General features: G+C 46.6%; 1 protein-coding gene across 1 annotated transcript in view; it reads left to right on the top strand.

Annotated features, from left to right (window-relative positions):
• Window positions 1–515: 515 nt before the first annotated feature.
• RGS20 (regulator of G protein signaling 20) overlaps window positions 516–24695 on the top strand; it is a 70060-nt gene continuing 45880 nt past the window's right edge. Inside the window, exon 1 of the mRNA XM_006140885.3 lies at window positions 516–685. The gene's annotated coding sequence lies outside the window, so the exon portion shown is untranslated. The remainder of the gene's footprint in view (window positions 686–24695) is intronic.

Here is a 24695-nt window from a genome sequence, read left to right as displayed (position 1 = left end):
ACCCCCTCCATTCACAGGTCCCTGCACACAACCCAGCACACCGCACTTCCTCGCTCGGACCCGGCGCGCAGAGGCGGTGGCAGAAACCAGGGAGCTTTGCACACGCCCTCGGCGCTCCGCGGCTTCGCCTTCCCGCCTCGGAAATTCCTAATCTGGGGCTAGAGGAGGGGGCTGCGGCTCGGAGGCGGGCCGCGCCCCACGTGGGGCCTCTGGGGTGCCCCAGCCCCCGCCGCGGAGGAGCGCGCTGCGCCGAGGGCGGCGAGACCAGGGATTGCCCAGTCGGAGGGAGGGTGAGGGGGCGGAGAGGAGGCTGAGCGGGGAGGAAGCGGCGGCGAGAAGAGGGCGATAGCCGAGGCGCAGAGCCAGAGGAAGGGCGAGCGGAGAGGAGAGTGGCGGGCGTAGTAGGGCCGGCGCTCGGCATTGTATTAAAAATAAGGTCCACGCGGGGCGCATGCGCACAGCCGACGGAGGCGAGCCGGCCGGCGCGTCCCCTCCCCGTGGACGGTGGGATCGTGAGTACCCCGCGGCCCCGACACCCCCTTCTTCCTTTGCACTCACCCTGAGGCCTCGTCTGGGAAGTGGCAAGGCCGGGCGGGGAGCACACGCTTGGCTAACCAGGCTCGGAGCCGCCGCGGCAGGAACGGTTGTGGTCGGTGGTCTCTTCTGGGAGCCCAACCCCCTCCTGGTCAGTCCGGGTTTGGTGGGGAGGGCGGCGGTGTGCGGGCGAGGATGTGTCCCGGGCCTGAAGGGGGGCGGCCGACCACTAGGATCAGTTTCTGCTGTCCACCGGGCGTCCCGGCGATTCCACCTCGGTGCCCGGGCTCTGTGACTGGGTGGGGACGCAGGAGCGTTCCAGTCCGAAATGCTTGTGGGCAACCCGAAGCTTTCTTGGGAAACTCTGAGCGGCGGAGGCGGCGGCGTTCTCACGGACGGGAAGGAGGACAGGGAAGGGGTTGGGCGCCCGAGACGACAGTGTAAGCTCGGGTAGCCGGAGAAGTGCCACCCAGGCGGGGGCTCCGAGGAGTGGGGCCGGGAAGCGGGCACCCGGCACGTGGATCTGGAGGGGCCGACTCGAGGTCAGTGTAGACCTGCAGCCTCTCTTCGCGGTCTTGAACACCACATAGACAGCACTGTCCCCCACCTTTCCCGGCTCCCCGCGATTGAGGAGCGGGCACCGCGGGGATTTTCCTGAGTACCCCGGGCACTGGCTTTCCCACACTCCTGGAGCTCCGCTCGGGAAGTTGGAAGAGCCGGGCGCCCAGGCTGCGGAAACTGGAGGATGGGGTGGGAGGGTGGAGAGGCGGGCTGCCGCGTGGGACCGAGGTGGGCGTTGGTAGAGGGGGCAGATTGGGACCTTAGGAGACACTGCGCGCCTTTCAGGGGGTGTCTCGGTGTGTGGCGGTCCCCCCTACCTGGCCCTGCTGGGGAGTGGGTGGGTGGGGTGGCGCCGGGAGGTGGTGGGTGTTTGGGGGAAAGGTCCTCCAATGGCTGGAAAGTGCGCAGAGGGTTCCGGGTCTGTCTGCGCCGCTACCTCGGGGTCTCAGACCTGGGGGCGAGGGACCTTGGAGGAAGCGGATTCCGAGGACCTGGATGGGTCGGGAGCCTTCCGGACTTGCCCGCGTCGTAGGAAACCGCCTCAGCGGTCCCAAGGCCCCGGCCAGGGTCTGGAGACGATCCCAGCAACTGGCGATGCACAGTGGCTAAGAATGTCGTCGGACAGACACCCAGGGTGGGGGGGGGGGGGGCGGCTGCCGCCCTCGCACCGCCGGGTGGACTGGGCGGAGTGAGCGCGGTGGTGCAAGATCTCTACCCAGAAGGGAAATCTCTCCTCGCTTCCTCCTCTCCTCGGAGTTGCAGAGGCAAGTCGCCCCAGTCGACCCACAGTTTCTGTGCCCCCTAGCTGTCAGCTGCCGTTCATTGCTGGTTGCAGTCCCGGAGGGCATTCTGGTGTGGGCGGGGCCCTGGTGCCCACTGGCTGGCAGAAGCAGTCACTACCCATCCCTACTCCGCACTGCCCTCCGAGTGTGCAGAGCAGGGAGCCCCTGCATCATTTCCAGTCACCTTCCTGGGGTAGGTGGCCCTTCTACCTGGGCACAAGTGACAAGGCCCTTGTGTGGCTTGTCTTCATTGCATTGTGGTTCCAGACGGTGGGGTTGACTAATGGAAGGTCAAGTTCAGGAAACTGTCTAACTTCTTCTCTAGACTTAGCAAGGACATTTGCAATGACCATGTTAAGTTCTATGGTGCAACCATAATGTGCAATTTACTGTTTTATTCAAATCCTTTTTGCTCAAATCCTAATTTTCTACTGGGTCTCATCCTGTTTATGAGATTATTCTTTTCATTAAATGTGTCTTTTTTTTTTTTCTGAGAGGTTTTTGCTATGGGGCTTGTGTGCTCGCCAGAAAGACAGAAAGCAAGAAATCACCCCCCCCCCAAGGGGCAATGGCCATGCTGCAATCCCTTCTCCATTCTCTCGGGATCCTGGGCACGCATGCACACATGCCTGCGTGAGTTCAAGCCACTGGGTCTGGGACACGAACCGCGGTCAACTACATGGGAGTCCAGCGACATAGCCATAACTCCAGCTGCTGGTCCCTTAAATGTGTCTTTTTAATGAGTGTCACTTGATGGGTCAGAGTTCTGAGCTCAGAAAGTCTGGCTTCAAATCTAAGTGTAGCTGTGTGACTAGACAGGTTACCTACCTCGCTGTGCCTTAGTTTTATCTTTTGAGAATTAAGGATCATAAAACTGCCAACACTCAGTAAATTAACTCAGGAGGCCCAGCCACAGTAGGCAGGCTGGCTGACATTGCTGTTCCACAGGCTGAAGTCCCATGGGAAGCCCAGGCTCATTTAATTCCTGGCCCACCCTGCATGGCGAGGGGCCTATCACCCCGACTGTTCCACAGACCAAGGCAGCAGGCCACATAACAAGGCCCTGTCTAAAACCCTGCACACCAGTAAATACATACATAATGCAGGGGAGCTCTTCCAACCAGCTGACACAGTCCAGCAGAGCTTGCTGTTGTTACTACTATTAGTGGAGACTGAATTGGCCAAGTGCACTTCACAACAGAACAAGGTAAGGAATTAAATTGCATTTTGTAGAACAGGGTCTTGCTGCGGGGACGGCAGGCATCCACTCTTATGGACAGGCCAGCTTCTGTCCCCCCGGTTCTGCTCCAGTCTCCCTGAGCTGGTGGGATTGCAGGGGCAGTGGGGCCTGGCCTTTAAGGTTGGACTGGAAATCACCCCAGGCTTCTCAGATGGTCCCATCTGAAGGAGCACAGCAGCTGGACCCCCATGCGTGCATCTGTATGCAGTAAGCAGTATACATAATGAAATCGTTTTCCATCTTCAAAAGTTAAAAAAAAAACCAAACACCTGTTTTCTGTCCATATTTAACCTTATTTATTTATTTATTTTTAGTTTCTGTTATTGGGACCACATGCTTGCCAGAAAGACAAAGACAAGCAGTGAAGGAAAGTGAGAAATCACAGCCCCCTGGGAATGGGGGTTGGCCACACCACAATCCCTTCTTGTACACTCTCTTCTCTGGGTTTTGGGCACACATACACCAGATCCTGTGTCTTTTTCTTTCTCTTTCTTTCTTTCTTTCTTTCTTTCTTTCTTTCTTTCTTTTTTTTTTTAGATTTTTTCACTATAGGGTGCAAAAACAGAGACAGAGAAAGTGACAAATCACCCCGCAGGGGGAATGGGTATGCTGCAATCCCATCTCTTCCATTTTCTTCTCAAGAAGGTGCACACACATGCACCCAGCATGAGTTTCAAGCTGCTGGGTCCAAACTCGAACCACGATTGGCCATGTGGGAGTCCAGCACCTTAACCACTATGTCACCTCCTGGGCCCTCTGTTTGTTTTCCAAGCTGTCATGCCCCAGACTCAAACTGTGCAATCAGCATGTGGGATCCAACAGCCTTAACCATCACACCACAGGCTGGCCCAGTGTTTAAATGTAAATACAGTACATTTCTATGTCATTTGGATACTTTTATTTCCACTAATTTCAACATATTTACACATAATCTTTAAACAACATTTTAAGAAAATTCTTGCTCACCTTCGAAAGAGTCACTTTGAAAATTAGATAAAGCTTTTAAAAAACACATGTTAGGCCATGGTATATACAGAAAATTCAATATCTTCATTGAAATACTGCACTGAGTCAGTTTTATCTCGAGAATCTTACTGTAGGAGCTAGAACAGCTGACTGCTCTAAGGTCACTTGTAAACATTTTAGTTAAAATACCTTTTATATTGGGACCAGCAGTTAGCGTAATGGCTATGTCGCTGGACTCCCACATAGCCGACTGTGGTTTGAATCCTGGACCCGGTGGCTTAAACTCACGCTGGGCACGTGTGCGTGCATGCCCAAGATCCCGAGAGGAGAATGGAGAAGGGATTGCGGTGTGGCCATCCCCCCTGGGGGTCATTTCTCGCTTTCTGTCTCTCTGTCTCTCTCTCTCTGTCTGGTGAGCACACGCGCCCTATAGCAAAAAAAAAAAAACCCCTTTTATATCAAACTATAGGATGATGGAAATCAGATTACTTGTTCTGTCTCTCTGTAGGTGATGAAACATTCCGAGAGATTAAGGGTCAAGCCCCCAAATTTCCAACTACTTCAGGGCAAAAAATGAGATTTGTATTAGGTCATCCGACTCGCTCTTCCATGCCACACTGATAATTTTCTGTTTACTGGGTTTTCTGAGCCTTTAACAAACAGGAAACCAGAAGACATAAAGAGAAAAATAGATAAGTGTGTGTTACCTCCATTGCCAAGAAGGACCAGGCAGGAATATCAGGGTCCTGTTGTCTTGAAGCTTTGTCATGGTCCCTCACGTAGTAAGACATGACCACGCGACCTGGCTCAGGTATGGCAGGGTCACAGATTCAAGCCAGGTGCAGAGCCAGCTTAGACTTCAAGGAAGGCCCTACTCAGTTGTATATTCTCTTACCCCCTCGTAGCAGTTTTATTTTAGAAATCATCTTTGGGCCAGTAGGTGGCATAGTGGTTAAAGTGCTAGACCCCTGTGAAGTCCACCACAGTTCAAGTCCCAGACCATGCAGCTTGAAATTCACATTGAGTGCATGTGTACGTGTGCCCAAGATCCTGGGAGGCGAATGGAGGAGAAGATTGTGGTATAGCCACCACCACCCCACCCCACCACCCCCGTGGGGGACGATTTCTTGCTTTCTATTTCACTGTCTCTCCTACAAGCGCATGTGCTCTATAGCAAAAATCTCTCTAGAAAAAAAGAAAATAAAAATAAATAATCTTTGAACTTTTTTTAAAATGTCCTTCTTGGGGAGCAGCAGTTAGCGTAATGGCTATGTCACTGGACTCCCACGTAGTCGACTGGTTCGCGTCCTGGACCCGGTGGCTTAAAACTCACTCCGGGCGCATGTGCGTGCATGCCCAAGATCCCGAGAGGAGAATGGAGGAGAAGGGATTGCGGTGTGGCCATCCTTCCTGGGGGGTGATTTCTCGCTTTCTGTTTTTCTGTCTCTCTCTGTCTGGCAAGTGCACGCTATAGCGAAAACTTCTCCAAAAAAAAAAAAATGTCCTTCTTTCTGACTTTAAAGATCCTTCCTATAAGGGACTAGCAGTTAACCTAATGGCTATGTCGCTGGACTCCCATGTAGTCGACTGTGGTTCGAGTCCCGAACCTAGTGGCTTAAATTCTCGCCAAGCACGTGTGCATGCGTGCCCAAGATCCTGAGAGGAGAATGGAGGTGAAGAGATTGCAGCGTGACCATCCTCCCTGCAGGGTGATTTCTCACTTTCTGTCTCTCTCTCTCTCTCTCTCTTTCCAACAAGTGCACGCGCCCTATAGCAAAAACCTCTCAAAAAAAAAAAAAAAGAAAGAAAAGATCTTTCCTATAAGAAAGCCATTTGGGGACTGGCCTGTATCCTAGTGATTAAGGAAGCTGGATCCCACATGGCTTACCAGAGTTTGAATCCCAACTCTGGCAGCTTCAAAAACACTGCACATATGTGCATCTGTTCCCCGAATCCGGACAGGATACAAAAATGGAGGAGAGAGGATTATGATAGACTGTGCTTCATAGGGGGTGTCCCCCCACTTCCTACCCCACTGTCTCTTGCTAGCAAATTGCACATGCCCTTTGGCAATCACAAAAAAGAAAAGAAAGCCTTTTAGGAAAGACCTTCAAAGTCACACAGAAGATTTGATTAGTTCAGATGTTGTAGGCTAACAGGAGTTAGTCTACAAAGAGAAAGACAGCTTTCTTACTTTAATGTGCTAGCATGTTCCTGGTTTCATTCCAGGCACTTCATTACTAAAATTCTATGGTTCTTTTATGTCTTTACCTATCATGGGCAGATGTGGATGGTGGCTTGAAAGTCCAGCCCTCTGTTGGCTCATGGCCTGGTGGTTCTGGTGTCTGGCTCCCTCGTGGCCAAAGATGCAGTTCGAGTTCTAGACCAACAGCTTGAAAAATAAGTCGGTGCATGTCCCAAATCCTGACAAGATGGAGAATGGCGGAGAGGGGATGGCGGCGTGACCATATCCCTGTACCTCTCTCTCTCTCTGCCTTTCTATGGTGAGCATGTGCACTCTCTGCCGAAATAAGAAATTTAAAAACAGCCCTCACGCAGTTTGGAATTCTAAGGCAGAGGCTCTCAAGTGAGTATGTGATGTTGCCAAGTTACTTAGAGGAATGCAGTGTCATCCAGGGAAGGTGCTTCTAGGAACTGCGCAGGCATCCTTGAAGAAAGAGACCATGGTTCTTTCCAGTCCGTGAACTGAATATCCTCCTGACTTCGCATCCCCGGAGACCTGCCACGCGTCCTCAGGTAGAAATACAGGGCAGGGAGTGACCTAGCATGCTCCCAAGCCAGTTCGGCAGAACTGAGTTTTGAAATCGCATGTGTCCAGTCAGGTCCTTCGATGATCATGATATGAGTCACTGTCCCGTTGGGGATGTGCAGGTCGGTTTTCAGTGTCCCCCCAGGTGACTCACAGTGGGAGCTCCTATTCACACAAGGACAGTGACAGTCAGCAACTAATCGAGTTCATCTGAGTCAGCGCTCAGCATTTAGTAGAAGAAGTGTGAGTCATTGACTACCCAGCACCTTCAGAGATGGTCCCTTAACGTCACCTGAGCAGCTCGCCCAAGAGTTTAGACAGCACGGCGTGCAGCGAGTCAGTTCATAGTACCATTGAATGGGCCGCTGTGGAGGACATTGACAGTACGGTTTGCTGGGACTGAGTATTCAAGGTCACATGACAGGATCCTGAGCTCATAGCATCGATTACATTGAGCCTGTTTGTCAAGCTGATTAGAGGCTAGCTCTTTCTTTCACACAACTTAAGTAATATATTCTATTGCCCGGTAATGTTTTATATGAATTATTTCAGCAGATACTAAAGTCAGCTGACTTTTCAAATGACAGGCGCTCAATCTCTAGTTTTCAATTTTATTCTAAATGGAAAAATCCTTTCAAGTCCTTACTATTTGGAGTTTAGGCAAAGGCAGGTCAGGCAGTTGCCCAGTAGTTTGACCTGTCGTGGGGCTGGGTTGAAAGAGGTCCTCTGCTGTCCAGCAGTGATGGATGTGGAGGGAACACCTGGCTGTCCGGGAGGCTTCCACCTGTGTCCTCAGCTCTCTTCGGGTCAAGGCGAGAACACACGCTTGTGCTACTCGGAAGGCTAGCGACACTGGGCACTTCTTCCCCTCCCCAGGCACAGATTGCTGCTGTGTTTACGCAGACAGTGGGAAGAGTTATGCCGCCTGCCCTGTACCCCACCCTTGTAAGTGCCTTTTGTGTCTCAGGGTGGGGTGATAATAAGATTTAAAGACTAGTAAGATTTTGGTTTTAAATTTTTTTTAGTTTTCTTTTTCCTCCCATAAGGTGCGTGCCAGAGAGAGACAGAGAGAGGGGGAAAGTGAGAAATCACTCCCGCCTCTGCCCGGGGGCAATAGCCACTCTCCTCTATTCTCTTGGGATTTTGAGCATGCAATGTACTCATGCCTGGTGTAATTTTCAAGCTGTCAGGTCTGGGACTTGAACTGCAGTCAATCGTGTGGGAACCCAGTGCCCTAACCACTATACCACCTGTTGACCCCAGGACTAGTAGACTTCTTATTTTATATAAAAAGTGTTGTTGATTATCAGTGGCAAAAACTTACTATTCTTGGGGTCAGTAGGTGGCATAGTGGTTAAGGTGCTGGACTCCCACATGGTCGACCCCTGGAACCAGCAGTTTGAAAATCACACTGGGTGCATGTGTATGCATGCCCAAAATCCTGAGAAGAGAATGGAGGACAAGGGATTGCAGCATGGCCAGTTCCCTTGAGTAATTTCTCATGTTTCCTCTCTGCCTCTATCTGGGAAGCAGACATGCACTATGGCAAAAAACCTAAAAAATAAAATAAATTTTAAAAATAAGTTACTATTCTTGGAACAAAGATTAAACTACTGTTCAAAAGTACATGTTTGTTTTCTCTGTTCTCCAAGAGACCCCAGGTATATAGGCTGTACCATGCATCCTTACTGTGTTCTTACAAATAATCAACTAGTGATAACCCAGAAACTATAGCTCTTGCTATACAGGAAGGTATAAATAGTTCTTTGCATCTAATGAGGACTTTATGTGAAGACTTTAATTCTTCCTAATTTATTGTAATTTCTGGAAAATTAGGTTTGGAGTGTTTAATAAATTAAAGTATTTAAAAATCTGAAACAAAGTTTCTATGCAAGTTTGCTTTGTCCCAGTGAGGAGCCATTAGGTATTTTTGTGAGATTCTGATTGTGTTCAAGTTTGTTTATGTGAGTTATAATTTATAATAAACTTAACATATCTTTAAAGTACAGATTAATAAACTTTCCATAAGTACATCCCATGGACCTGCCATCTAGGCCAGGGATTTTTAGCCTCAGCTCTATTGATATTGGGTTGAATACTTCCTTGTTAGAAGTGGGGGCTGTCTTGTTCGTCATAGAGTGTTTGGCAGCTTTCCCCGACCTCTACCCACTGGACTCCAGTATCACCCCTCCCTCAGTGTGATAGCCAAAATATCTCTAGACATCACCAGTTAGGTAGAGGTCCCCGACCCCCAGGCCATGGACTGGTACCAGTCTGTGGCCACAACAGGAGGTGAGCAGCAACTGAGCAAGTGAAGCTTCATCTGCATTTACAGCCGCTCCCCATTGCTCACAGTACTGCCTGGGCTTCATCTCCTGTCAGATCAGCAGGGGCATTCTATTGTCATAGAAGCCCCCAGATGGCACTGTCTAGTGTCAGGAAAACAATCAACAGCTCAGGGCTCCCACTAATTCTGCATTGTGGTGAGTCGTATGATTATTCATTATGTATTACAATGTGATAATAATAGAAATAAAGTGCACAATATGTAATGTGCTTGAATTATCCTGACACTATCCCCCTCACCCCACTCCTGGCCCATGGAAAAATGGTCTTCCGTGAAACTGGTCCCTGGTGCTGAATCAGTTGGACACTGCTACTTTAGGGACTGAAATCATTCATCACTGCTCTAGATCAAGACTCAGGATATTTTCAGTCCCCCTCACCCCCATAAAGCCCTATCTTTCTTCCTCCCAGGCAGCACTGCCACAGATAATCACTGCAGTTTCAGGCGTCCGCTGAGAGTCTTAGAATGTACATCCTGTAGGTAAAAAAGAACCACTGTGCTTTCAGCCTGTCTCATCACGTTGCGTCTGCTTTCGAACTTCATGTGGCATTACCTAGTACTTAACCTTGCATCTGGTCCATTAGCTCAGCATTATGTTTTTGAGATTCATCCATTGTTGTCACATGTATCATTATTCTCCAGGGCTACACAATGTCCCTTAGTATATGTACACCACAGTGCATTTATTCATTCCACTGCAAAAGGACATTTGAGTTGTTTCCATTGTGGGGACATTATAAATAATGCTAATATGGACATTCTCATTCATGTCGTTCAATGAACTTTTTATTGGGTATATTCAAAATTGCTGTGTAATAATTCATACACACACACACACACATATAATTTAGTAGATACTGTTGAACTGGTTTTATACTCCAAATCAATTTACAGTCTCACCAGTAAAGTATTTATTGCTTCATATCCTCACCAGTACTTAGTATTGCCCACCCATTTAATTTTAGTCATTCTTCACCTGTGTATTGGCATATAATTATGCTCATAATTTGTGTTTCCCTGATTACAAATGATGTTGAGTACTTTCATGTTTTGTGGCTATTTGTATATCTTTTACTGAAAACAGTCTCTGTAAGTCTTTGGCTTGTTTCTGTATTGTACCATCAGTCTTTTATTATTATCATTATCATTAATATTATTGATTAATGAGGATTCTTTATATATTGGATATAGGTTGGATATAAAAAATGTGTACATCAAGGGTTAGTGACCCAGAGGTAAAACATAATACACTATGAAGCAATCCCACATACGAGGGCTCGTGGTTTAAGTCCAGAGATCTCTCCGAATGTACCAAGCACAGAAGTGCTCAGGATCCAGGGCTGGTTGAAGGCTAGGGGTGGATCACAGCATTGAGACCTTGTTGAGGATGATGTATCTCTCTCTTTTTCTCTCTCTCTCTGTCTTTCTTTGTCTCTCTCACTCATGGAAGAGATAAATAAACTTTTTAAAAGTGAGTGTGTGTGTGTGTGTGTGTGTGTGTGTGTGTGCATGTGTTGCAAGACTCTTCTCTCAGTCTGTGGCTTACCATTTTCTTTTGACTCTCATACCATTATGTTTTTACCTCCATAGCTTTGGTTGAAAAGTCATGCTTCTTTGATGGCAAAGCATCTTTTTCCTCTGGCTGATTTTAAGTTTTTGTCCTTGTTTTTGGCTTAGCACAATGAATATAATGTGCCTGGTTGTGGTTTTCTTTCTGATTATTTTCCTTTGGCACCACTGAGTTCCTTGTATCTGTAGATTGATATCCTTCATCTGCTTTGTAAATTTTTCACTCAATTTCGCCTCAGATATTGCTTTTGTCCTGTTTCCTTTTTTTCTCTCCTGCTTCTGGGACTCAGATCATACGTGTTAGGCTTTTTCCTTTTTGTCTCATGATTCTTTTTTATCTTTAACAAGTTTATTGGTCACCATGAAACCAATGATCCAACAAACCATTTCAATGGCAGTCCAATATTCAATAAATTTCTTTATGTAGTCTTTTATTATTATTATTATTACTTATTATTATTTATACATTCAATTTCTATACATCATTTAGATTGTGAAGAGAATTTACCCAGCATGAAATACACCTCAGGCCAGTCTAGTTGAGAATACTATACACGTCATCACCAACAGGTAATAAACCATTTTTGTGTCCCACAAATTCCTTACCTCTCTGTTTTTTCTCTCAAATTTCCTTTCCTACACTCTTCCCCTCTCCAACTCTCCTTCCACTTTGTCCCCAGTATTTATAACAATTTTCAGTGCTTTTATGTCCTCCAGACTTTCATTCTCTACCATAGAGTGCAGTCACGTGCCCAGAGTGAGTTTAAGCCACTGGGTCTGGGATTCGAACCACGGTCGGCTATGTGGGAGTCCAGCGACATAGCCATTATGCCAACTGCTGGTCCCAAGAATTAATAAGTTTTAAAGTGTGCACCATTGAGTAATTTGATGAAATCTTGCTCCATTCCACCAGGATATGAATGAGCCCTTTGCCCAGCATACCTGCCCTGCATATGCTACCCACCTGCTAGTCACTTAGTAAACATCTCAATTATCAAATTTTTAAAAAATGGTATATAGGGGCCAGCAGATAGCATAATGGTTATGCCACTGGACTCCCACATTGCTGATCATAATTTGAGTCCCAGATTTGGTGCTTGAAATTCACGCTGGGCACGTGTGTGTGCATGCCAAAATCCCAAGATGAGAACAGAGGAGAAGGGATTGCGGTGTGGCTATTCCCCCAGTAGGGGGGTAGCCCCCTCACTTTTTCTCTCTGTCTCTCTCTCTCTCTATCTCTTTGGCAAGTGGACACACCTTATAGCAAAACATCTCTCTCAAAAAAAAGGTGTGTGTGTGTGTGTGTGTGTGTGTGTGTGTGTTTTAGAACTATCTGCAGTTCTAGGCATCCACTGAGAGCCTTAGAGTGTATCCTCTCTTGATAAGAGGGAACTATTGTAGTTTCTACTAACCTGTGTTTTAGTTTACTCAACATGTCTTCTGCTATGCCTAGGGGTTTTTTTTGTTTGTTTTCTTTTGTTTTTTTGTCAAACTACCTAATCAAACTACCTAGTGAGTTGTTACTGGGTGGTTTGAAAAGTCATGAGGTATTCTTTTCTGCTTATCTATGCAAAAATGCATAATGACTTTTCTGACTGACCCCATAATTTCAACACTGTTGTTTGAATTGTAGTGTGACCATCTTACAGTTTTCAATCAATTTAAACTCTTTGAGGTAATTGTTCATCTTTTCATCAATTTTGTTCATTTAATTCTTGTCTACTAAATCTAATGTTGAGATGGGGGACCTATGTTTATTGCATTCTTAAAATTGGTCCTTTTTTTCTTGTCTCTTCACATATGTAGCAATTTTTCTGTAGATAGACGTTGTGTATAAAGAGACTATAGGTTCACATATTACCTTTCACCAACAAGGACTCTCCATTGAATGGTTTTCTTCTCTGAGGATGAGGGGCTTATCACTTCAGGCCTAACAAGTACTGAAATGGGTTGAAGCTGGTCTAAGTTTTAAGATTTAGCTTGTCTCTAGTTCTTTCCTGTTCCTCAGGAATTTTCTTGTGAACTTTGTCTTGAGAGCCTAATGACTTTGTATCTCTTCTATCTTTTTTTTTTAAAGAATGATTTTATTTAACTTTATTTCTTCTTCTTATTATTATTATTTTCCAGTTTGATCAGAGAGACACACAGAGAGAGAGAGGAAGTGAGAAAGCAAACCACCAGGCCCGAGACTTGAACCGTGGTTGGCCATGGGGGAGTCCAGCGCCTTTAACCACCATGCCACTTGCTGGCCCCTCTCTTCTATCTTAAAAGAGGGGGAAGACTCAGTCTTCACTTCAGAGGTTTTTAGCTTTGTTCTTTTCCCCCACCTTTCTCATGTGGGTCCCACACTTGGAATGTGTCATGAGGAGGTCAGCATGTGTAGAGTAGGCTGTGTGATCAAAGGAGACTAATTCTTCCACCTGAGACTGGAGTCCACTCACATCCTCAGCCTATGCCCAGAGCTTGCAAAGGCCTTCATGGAAGAAAAAAGCTGGTGACAGACTGCTCACCTAGGAGAGCTCTCCCCCTCAGGAATTTTGGGTAATGTAATTACTTACACAAGTGCTCTCACATCTTTAGAATGTAATTTTAGCTATTTGTTAGGCTTTCTTGGTTGTGACATGGGAATATTCATCTTGATCTTTTGTTATTTTCCTTCAGTTAAGTTTCCTTTCCTTCTATCTTTGGATTACATTTTTATCTTTCTATGATATCATTTGCTTCCAACAAAATTTATAAAATGAATATTAAAAGCTTGCTATTTACATGTGTGAAATGTCAAATACGTCTTGCAAGTTTTAGAATATTGAAAGGAAAACTAGTATTTATAATCTTTGCAACTCCCTATGCTCCCAGTTACAGTTCTGTAATATAAAAAACATGAGCATGAACATGAACAGGGCTCCGATGTCCATTTTCCTCACTAGGTTTGTGAACTTCTGAATAGAATTTGTATAGCAGCGGCAATGATGTTCACTTTATACAGGTTGGGGATCTCTCGTCCTAAATTCTTGGGACCAGAAATGTAGACTGGGGGGCTTTTTCTTTCTATTTTTTTTTTTTTACTTCAGTGTGTGTGTGGTTTTTTAAACTTTAGAATATTTGCATATACATAGTGAGATATCATAGGGGTGGGACTCAGGTTTACACATAAAATTAATTTACATCTCATATATAATTTATATAGATAGCCTGAAGGTGATTTTACGTAGTATCTTTGTATTGCAGTATTTGACTGGAACCTGTCTCATGAGATCAGGGGTGGGATTTTCCACTTGTGGCATCATATCAATGCTCAAAAAGTTTCCAATTTTGGAGCATCTTGAATTTCAGATTTTAGGATTAGAGATACCCAATCTGTAGGAATAACTATACAACAAAGCATTCAAGAGAGTGTTTAGCAAACAGTGCCTGTTGTCACTATTCCTCTAACATTTGCCAATCATTATTTTAAGCCCCTGACTATGGATCACTTAACTTAATTTCATTTCATTGGTACTGCCAGAGAGGAGAGGAAGGAAACATCTCCTTATGGGGCGTGGTCAGGCCATCGTCCTTTTTTCTCTAGTTCTTCACAACATCAGGACTGGGGGCACACATGCCCATCCACTCGGTGTGTTTCTCAAGCTGCTGGAACTGGAACTCAGACCGCCATTGGCCGTGTATGATCCAGACAGGATCATACTATTAACCGCTATTCTCTGGACTGGCCCAGATCGTTTAATTTTAACATTTATATTTTGATATATTTCTATTTGATACAGATTGTAAAAATGTTTTACTGGGGCCAGCATGTGGCGTGGTCGTTAAGCCCCGTGGATTCCCACAGGGCTGACTGTAGTTTGAGTCCCAGACCTGGGCTTGAAAATCATGCCGGACATGTGTGCCCAAAATCTTAAGAGGAGAATGGAGGAGACTAGATTTACATTACCATCCCTACTGGGGATGATTTCTCACTTTTCCCCTCTGTATATCTCCGGAAGCGTATGTGCCCTATGGCAAAAACCTTAAAAAAAAGAAAAGGAAAAGATTTTTATCACTTGAACAAAGTCCTAAAAAAAAATTTTTTTTAATATAAAAGGCCTATACTGACAACTTAATATGTAGGAATATATTACTGAGTAAGCTTGTTAACTCATATTTGGTCAATTCTTTGTCATCGAAAGACGAACAAACAAACATACAAACCTCCCAAAACTGAAGAATACAAATAAAGTTTAGTTGCAGAGTTGCACTTGGAATAGTTGCTTTCAGTAGACTCCACATCTAACTATTTTGTATTATACCTACTAGAGCTTATTATAAATATTAGCAATGAGTATTACAAAATATATATGTGTATAAATATTTTTTTTGAGAGATTTTCACTGTAGGGCGCGTGCGCTCGCCAGACAGACAGAGAGAGACATAGAGACAGAAAGCGAGAAATCACCCCCCAGGGGGGATGGCCACGCCGCAATCCCTTCTCCTCCATTCTCCTCTCGGGATCTTGGGCACGCACGCACACGCGCCCGGCGTGAGTTTTAAGCCACCGGGTCCGGGACACGAACCGCGGTCGATTACGTGGGAGTCCAGCGACATAGCCATTACGCTAATTGCTGGTTCCCTAAATATATTTTTTAAGAGAGATTTTTGCTGTAGGGTGCATGCATACGTGAGAGACAGAGAGAAACAGAAAGTGAGAAACCACCCCTCACAGGGGGGATGGCCACACTGCAATCCCTTCTCCATTCTCTCCCCAGGATCTTGGGCATGCATGTATACATGCCTGATAAAAGTTTAAGTGACTGGGTCCAGGACTCAAACCGTGGTCAACTACGTGAGAGTCCAGCAACGTAAATTTACATTGTGCCATCTGCTGATCCCAGTATTACAAAATATTAAGAAAAGATTAAAAGTATTTTCTGCAAAAGACATCTGGTTGACCTGTGCAGAGAAGAGTGTGAAAGGGCTGTAATTTTAGCATTACTTCCATTAATTATTTAAATGTTAATATTATATTAAATTTCCTGTTACTGAGCTGCTCTTTAAGTTTTACTTTGGCATCCATTTCTTTAAAAAAAAAAAACACACACTAGGACCCACCAGGTGGTGTGGTGGCTGGGGGGCTGGATTCCCACTTGGCTGACCATGGTTCGAGCCCTGGACCTGGTGGCTTGCTTTCTTGCTCTCCCTCTGTTTTTCTCACCCTGTTCAAATTTAAAAATAATAATGACAAATAAAATTAAACAAATAATTCTAAAAACAACAACATTCAGGCCAGCAAGTGGCACAGTGGTTAAGAACTGGATTCCCACATGGCTGACTACTGTTCAAGTCCCAAGCCTGGCAGTTTGAAAATCACACCAGACTGTGTGCATGCATGCCCAAAATCACATGTGCATGCATGCCCAAAATCCCAAGAGGAGAATGGAGGAGATGGGATTCCAGCATGGCCATCCTCCCTGGGGTGCTTCCTCAATTTCCCTCTCTCTTTCTCTGGTGAATGCATGAGCCCTATGGCAAAAACCTTAAAAAAAAAAAAACAAAAACCGGGACCAGCAGTTAGTGTAGTGGCTATGTTGCTGAACTCCCATGTAGTCAACCACGATTCAAGTCCCGGACCCGGTGGTTTAAAACTCACGCCAGGTGCATGTGCGTGCGTGCCCAAGATCCCGAGAGGAGAATGAAGGAGAAGGGATTGCGGTGTAGCCATTCCCTCTGGGGGGTGATTTCTCGCTTTCTGTCTCTCTGTCTCTCTCTGTCTGTCTGGTGAGCGCACACGCCCTATAGCAAAAACCACTCCAATAAAACAAACAAACAAACAAAAAACCCAGCGCTGTCTATGAGAACAATAAGATTCCACTCTAAGTGAAAATAGTGATCCTAGAGGCAGAAAGTGCAGGACTCTCCGAGCTGGGCAAAGACCAGGCGCCACACGCAGTGCTTCACGTGTGTGTCTGCAGTGGCAGGCACAGCTCAGTCTTCAGCCTTCTGTGCGATGACAGTGGCTTCACTACTCCGCCCTCCACCTTCTGAGAAAGGCTGCACTCCTGACCATCTGCAGGCAGACCTAAGTTGAGGCAGTAAAGTTATGGAATCTAGTTATACAACAACCTGGAATCTGATCCCCACTAGAGCTAAGTTTTTGCTAAAGCAAATAAGTCACTTTGGATGACTCGTTGGGCCGTACTGGTTTTTTAGTAAAATGGAGTACTTGTTAGCTAAAACACCAGACATCAAAATCAGACCATGTCGAATCAATTTGGGTTAAAGGATGAAAGAATATTGAGAAGTATGAAAAAGGCATTATGCAAAATCTAATCAAGGGGAAAACTCACCTAGGGCATGTTAAATAAACGTCATAAACTAAACAAAGGACTTTCTTTTCCTTATCTCCTAGTGACCTATTTTTTTTTCAAGTCACAAAGATATAAAACTAGAAATACTGATCTCAATAGAGAATATACTTGTTAAAACAGAGCAAATCTGTCCTAAGAACCAGGAGAATACATGCGGATTACACACATATGTATTTTTTAATTGCTCAAGTGCATGTGCACTTGCCAGAGAGAGAGGGTTAAGGTTAGGGTTAGAGAGAGGGAGAAAGCACCCCACCCCATGGAGCATGGTCATGCTAAAATCCCTTTTCCTCTTTTTCTTCATCCTGTCAAGATTTGGGGTGCACGTGCACACATTCCTGGTGTTCTTTTCAAGCCAGCTTCAAAAACAAACGTTGTGGGAGCTGGATCTCACCGCCATCAGCCATGTGGAATCCAGTTCTCAAAGCACTGTGCTTAGCCACTGCACTGTAAGACCCTCGATTCTATTTTTTAAATTGAGACTGGTCCTCCATGAGCCTTTTTACCTATACCTTAATGTGGAAGTTGTCTTCTTGGGTCTCTAATATCTTAACTACCTTATGTTGTCTCATAAAAAGATTGTAAGTTGTTATGCTTCTCCATAGAGTTCAAAATGCATAGCTACGAAGCATTTCCAGTCTGAGATGTCTTTAATTTTGGATCTGTTTGACAGACCTAGCTGTTTGACACTTCAGGCTAAGTGGGATAGGGAACCTAAAATTCAGTAGCTATTTTGGTACAAATGATAGAAAGCCAAAACCTTGAGGAGCAGAGATTCTCTCACATACACCCTAGAAACAGCAGACGAAAACATTCAGTCCGCTCAGCCCGCAGAACTGTCTTGGGAACGCAGAGGCAGTGTGAGACAAGGTGAGGCATGGAGTCCTATTAGCCTGTTCTAATCAACAGCAGACCCAAGGGGAAGATGACTCCAGAGGCCTTCCTGATGGCCGTCCAAAAATAACCCACAGCGAGCTAATCGCGGCCCATGTACAGCTGTATCATGAGGGGCAAAGCCCTGTGGGTGGCAGGATGGGCCTTGGTTCGGAGCCTGCTGAGGGCCTGACTTTGAGATGTTAGGCACATCACGCAGCCTCTCTGTGAGTCTGAGTTTTCCTATTGGCAAAATAGGATCTCACAATTTTCTCTGAAGAATCATATCAAAAATTGAATATAGGGGCCCAGCAGGCAGCGTGGTGGTTAAGGTGCACCCATGGTGCAAGTCCTGGACCTTGCAGCTTGAAAATACACTGGGTGTGTGTGTGCTCAAAATCCTGAGAGGATAATGGAGGATGAGGGATTTTGGCATGGCCATGCACCCTGGGGGAGATTTCCCTCTTTTCTATCTCTTCCTCTGTCTCTCTGGTGAGCGCACATGCCCTATTACAAAATCCTAAAACTAAAAAAAAAACATTATGAAGAAAGCATACTAGATATTTGCACATATGGACATGGGGGAAATTGTGCATTAGTTGGCAAGAGTGGAGAAAGCAGACCCTGAGAAAGAGTTCAGACTTGTTCGAGCGCAATGAGTCGCCATCAAAGGCCACAGGAGGGAACTCATGCAGGCTGGGTTCTATCTTAAGCCAGTTAGGAAGTACTTCAGGCTTAGCGGGCTGTTGTCTGTTGCTGTTACCCAACTCCGCAGCTGTCGGTGGAAGTGTGGGAGCATAGAGGAAGGGTGGGTTCGGGGCTTCTTGGAGCAGTGCAGGACCGAGACGGGACCCCCCAGGCTAGGGAAGGGTCAGTGTGCATACCTGGCCTGTGTTCTGGAGACAGAGCCAGTTTGCTGATGGGCGAGACGCAGAATGTTGGAGATGACAGCACAGTGGATGACCGTGGGGAAGATGGGACAAGAAACGGGCTGGAGGGAAGACTGCAGTGGTTCGGAAGTCAAGGGAATGGCCTAGGCCAGAGGCAGAAATGCAGTGGTCGGACTGTTTATGCCATGTAACATCTTGTGCGTGGTAGGCTGAATTATCCCGAGATCCTGGTGGGAAATTCTTGAACACCATCAGTAAGCTGTTACTACTCAAAGTCTGCACTTCCTGTTTTCAGTTATCTGTAAACAATCCACTAGGAGTTTCCATATATATATTTTTAAGTTTATTTTATTCTCCAAAGCACATGCATTTACATGTGAGAGAGAGGTACCCTGACAAGGTCTTGTCCCCCTGAGGTCCCCTTCACCCACCCCTTTAGCCTGTCAAGATCTTAGCACATGAACACACACCCAGATTGTGTCAGGTCAGCTGGGCTGGGGACTTGAAGCCAAGGCAGTCATGTGGTGTCAACACTGCTTTCAGTGCGCTGCTGGCCATGCCACCGAGGCTGGGCAGAGTTGCTGCGTATTTATAACAAGGATAGCAAACGAAGGCACATAGGCCATATGCTGACTGCGTGTTTTTTTATGGCCTGAACACTAACAATGGTTTTTAAATTGTTTAATTGCTGTGTGGGGGGGGAATCAAAAGAAGAATCGTATTTTGTAAAACCTGACCATTTTATGAAATGCACGTACCAGTGGCCATAAGTAAAGTTGAATGCCTACGGCCTGCAAGGCTCACCTTTACCCTCTGCCCACATCTCACCTATCCCGTGAACGTAAACGTGGGCACTACTGAATTCTTACAGGAGGCCGTCTACCTGAAAGTAAACATGAACTTCAATCAGTAAACATGTTATTTTTTACAGTCTACTCTCCAAAATAACTTTTCAGGAAGAGACAGACCAACAATCTAATTACAGGCAGTCTCCTATAGGAAATAAAATCAAAGGACCCAACTTAAGGTTCCTTTGGGTATCCACTATTTCTACATGAAGCATTTTCATATGAACAGGAAAACTTAATGGCAATTAACAAGCCCCGAAAGTACTAATGAAGAAGGGCCACAGGGAAATAATATGCACAGAGGTTCTGGAGAGGGAGCGCTCAGACTCAAATTACTTACTGCTCGAAAGCTTTAACTGGGCTGCGAGCTCGCTACTTCAGATCGTTTGTAATAGAACCATCACCCCAGGGTGAAAAATTCTAATAATGGACACAAGGCAGAGGTTGAGGAGCCAGTGCTACCATTGACGAGGGAGCATGGAGAATTTTCTATGGGGAAAATAGAATTTGAAAAAAGAGAGCTAGAGGAAAATTTCGTCCAGCCAGATCTGTAAGAAGTAGAGAAAACTAGTTAGTTACTGGTGAACCCGCTTTTTTGTACATCTTCTTATCCTTCATTTACACGTACGTTAACACATTTCATAACCCATCTGCTGTGCTTGATGGAAAAGAAGTTCTTTACCAGCAAATACTCATCCAGGCCTTATGTCTGTAAGGATGGGGCCCAGCCCACACTGAATGGGTTCAGCAACTAGGCCAGTCAGAGGGGGACTTCCTGCCACACTGGGTGAGTTTCTGCTTTCACTTGCGATCAAACAAGGAGAGTTTCCTAAGAGTCCATTAGAGTTTCCAGCTAATCATTTAGAAGCCGTGTAGGAAGCGTCGTTAGAAATGTTATTCATTAGGCTGCCCTGCGGCCTAGTGGTTAGGAAGTAGATCCCACAGAGATGACTACGTGGTTCAAGTCCCAGCCCTGGTGGCTAAGAGGCTGGGTACATAATTGCACAAATTCCTGATTTGATGACAAGTGGAGGAGAGGGGATTGCGGTGTGACCATGTACATTGGGGTGCTTTCTCCCTCTTCCTCTCTCTCTGTATCTGCTGCTGTCTGGCTAGTGCATGTGCTGTCTGGCAAGTTATATAGACATATAAAATGTAAATGTTAATCATTAAAGGCAGTTTAAGTCAAATGAATCTTACTTTTAAGAAACATAATAGAAACCAGAAGATGGCGTAGTGGTCACGTCGCTGGACTCCCACATGGCCAACCATGGTTTAAGTCCCAGACTTGGCGACTTCAGACTCTTGCTGGACACATGTGCGTGTGTGCCCAAAATCTCGAGAAGAGAATGGAGGAGAAGTGATTATGGTGGGGCCATCCCCCCGAGGGGTGATTTCTTGCTTTCTATCACTCTCTGGCTAGTGCATGCACCCTACAGGGAAAAAAAAAAAACATAATAATCTGGAGCCAACAGGTGGCTTGGTGGTTAAGGTGCTGGACTCCCACATGGTCAACTGTGGTTCAAGTCCTAGACCTGGCAACTTGCTTTCTCACTTTCCCTTTCTCTGGTTACATTTTTAAAATAATAAAAAACGGGGACTCCCATGCTGAATTATGCTTCCAGTCCTGGACCCGGTGACTTGACGCTCACACTGGGCACATGTGCGTGCATGCCCAAAATCCTGAGAGGAGAATGGAAGAGATGGGACTGTGGTGCGGCCATCTCCCCTGGGGGGTAATTTCTTACTTTCTGTCTTTCCGGCGAATGCACACACCCTATAGCAAAAATCTCCCTCAAAAAAATAATAAAATAACAACTAGAATTTAATAAAGAATTCTTAAAAAATAAAATCATACAGTAGTACACTGTACTAGCCGCAGAATAACCATAGTAACTTTGTCATATCCAACAACATTAATATTAAGTGACTGGTATTATCTAATGTCTCTCATTTTATCATAGCCTTTATTAATTTTCCCCATTCTCCAGTATCTTTTTCACGCGCGACCTTGGGGAAGAAACTGGATTCATTTCCCATGGCTTGTCCCACATCCTGGATTTGTTTGGGACTTCCTTGGGCACAAGTTTGCCTCTCTGTTCCCTAAATTCCTGAAAACTAGATGTTAGATCCAAAGGATTGAAATGGTTTAGGGTGAACATTTGTCGAGAAGACTTCCTAAGTGGCGTGTGCGCTTCTACTGCATCTCGTTGGAGGGACCAAGGCCTGCTCACGCTAAGTCGTGCTGGGACCTTACCCCTGAGAGCCTGGCCAGTCGATGCAGCTTTAGAGTGGCTGATAGGTCCAGAGTGTGTCTGGGCACAGCAGGGCCAAGGCGACGGCTGCTGCTCTTCTGACAAGGGCGTCTGCCTCCTAAGGACTTTGAGGGTTCCCACTCCAGGCCGGCCTGGAAGCTCTGCCCCCAGCAGGGCTGGAAGACCTCCTTGATACGTGCAAGGCTCAGTCCCATCCCCCTCGTACCGCCCCGCCCCAAGCTACTGCCCAGACTTGCGGATGTAAACGCCCTGGCCTGGTGGGTGAGGACGGTGATGGCAACGTTGCACTTCCCTTCTGCTCTGTCAGTCTGGGGGCTGTTCTGGGCAAGGGAATGTATCATCTTCAGAAACGCAGCCGAGTTGTTTGTTTGTTTGTTTGAGAGGTTTTTGCTATAGGGCGCATGTGCTCGCCAGAAAAAGAGAGACAGAAAGTGAGAAATCCCCCCCCCCCCGAGGGGGGATGGCCACACCGCAATCCCTTCTCCTCCATTCTCCTCTCGGGATCCTGGGCATGCACGCACACACGCCTGGCGTGAGTTTAAGCCACCAGGTCCGGTACTTGAACCGCGGTCAACTACATGGGAGTCCAGCGACATAGCCATTCCACTAACTGCTGGTCCCAGCTGAGCATTTCTGAGCTGCCCGGATCTTTGCCCTGATGTGGAGGGTGCTCCAAGGAATGTGTGTGATGTTTAGGGAGTGCGGAAGGAGCTCCATCTTTTTCCCTTTTGGAGGCTGTGTCCCTTGTATCACTTCAACATCAAAGAAGAAACTGGGGCCAGCCCACTAGCTCCCTGGTTAAGCACCGTGCAGAAGGAACTGGATTCACACAACCCACCACAGTCCGAATCCCAGCCCTGTAGCCTGAAAACTACTACACCAGGCACATGTGCATGCCCGGGATCCTGGTGAGAGGAAGAAATGGAGGAAAAAAGGATTGAGTCCTAACTAGGCCCCGCAAGAGAGTGGTTTCCGTCTCTCCATTCTCTTTCACTCTGTCTCTGTCATGTGCACCCATGTTCCCTCTGGCATAAAAACAATGAAACTGGCTTCCTTCCTTTTTTAAAAAATTCTATTTATTCCTTTCTTTCATGAGAGAGACAGAGAAAGAAGAGAGAGATACTTCCAAACGGGATCTTCATACTGCGGCCCACCTGTGACCCAGGAGACCCAACCTGGGCATGTGTCCCACGCCCAGAGTGCCGCGAAGGGCCCAGATGCAAACCCAGACCCTTCCCCCGTGGCTTCAGCTGTGTTCCCACTCCCCACTGCACAGCCCTGCCTCCTTCGCAATGCTCCAGCACTCTCATCGTAACTCCAGGCACTTGGGTAGAAGTGTGGGTTTGTGGAGGACTTAAATTCACATCAAATTTCAGTTCCCTTTCCTAGGGTTTTATTGAGGCATGCATAATACATGATACCCTGTGGGCTCTAGATTTACTTAGATTTCCAAACCAGAGCTGGAAATGAAGTGTGTCCGCGACGCTGCAGTCGGGGCTTAGGTGGCGTTACTTGCATGCATTCATTGTCTTCTCTATTAAGTAAAAGCCTGAGACGTAATTAGTTAGGCTTTATGCATTTCTGTTTCTCCAGGTGCACTGTGGGGTCCCACTCCACTACCGAGTCTAGAGGAAAACTGTAAATACCGTAATTCTCTAGACCAACCAGCATTTCAGGTGCTTTTAACAAAGAGCTCGCCTTCTGGCCCTTGCACCGACATGTCTGTAAAGCAGTGTGCTGAGGCGCTGTGTGCACGACCCGCAGGCCCGCCGTGCTTCCCACTGTGGCCTGATGCCCAGAGTATTTTCATGACACATTTTCTCTTGTTCAATTTTTTTAAAGAGATTTTTTGCTTTTCAGAGAGTCAGAGAGAGGGAAAGCGAGAAATCATCCCCCGGGAGGGGGGGAATGGCCGCGCAGCAATGCCTTCTCCTCCATTCTCAGGATCTCGGGCACTGACTCTGGCCATGTGGGAGTCCAGCGCCTTACCCCCATGTCACCTGCCGGCCCTCTTTATTATTACTGTTTTTTAGTTTTGTCATAGTGTATGTGTGCTCCCTAGGGAGGGACAGAGAGAGAGAATGAAGGAAAGTGAGAAATCATGGTGGGGGTGGGGGTGGAGGGGTGGGGGGGATGGCCGAGCGGCAATCCCTTCTCCCCCGTTGTCTGCTCAGATTTGGGGCACGCACATGCGCCCAGTGTGTTTTCCAGGTCGCCACATCTGGCACCATGCAGTCACCCACGTGGGATTCAACACCTTCACCACCACGCCCACTGACCGGCCCAGCCCACTCTTCACATATGCTGTGGAGGTGTCTGTGCAACAGTGGAAGCATGGCGGTCCGGGCTGCCCCAGAGCCGGAGCCGCCCTCTGGCCAGGAGCAGGCTGTGCGTGCTCACGTCTGTCACCGTCCCAGCCACCAGCTCGCCACATCTCGTTCTCACTGCCTGATGTCGTCTTTGGGAATTTTTCTTTCCTTTCCTGATGTGTCTCAGCTTGAAGCCACAAAATCCTTGTGTTATGGAACAGAAGGAGGAAGACTCGGCCAGCAGCAGGCAGATGCTTTACGTGAGATCCCCGAGTTGGTGACAGAACTGAACTCCGGTCCTGCGTTCCAGGCCACCTGCTGCCTTTAAAGTTAACGAAAATACCAGAGTTCTAAACCGCTTGGTGGACAGAGTTGACAGACCCGTATGG

This window comes from Tupaia chinensis, unplaced genomic scaffold, assembly GCF_000334495.1.
Source record: "Tupaia chinensis unplaced genomic scaffold, TupChi_1.0 Scaffold000046_3, whole genome shotgun sequence".
Lineage (NCBI taxonomy): Eukaryota > Metazoa > Chordata > Mammalia > Scandentia > Tupaiidae > Tupaia > Tupaia belangeri.
This window is presented reverse-complemented; position numbering and strand designations above follow the sequence as displayed.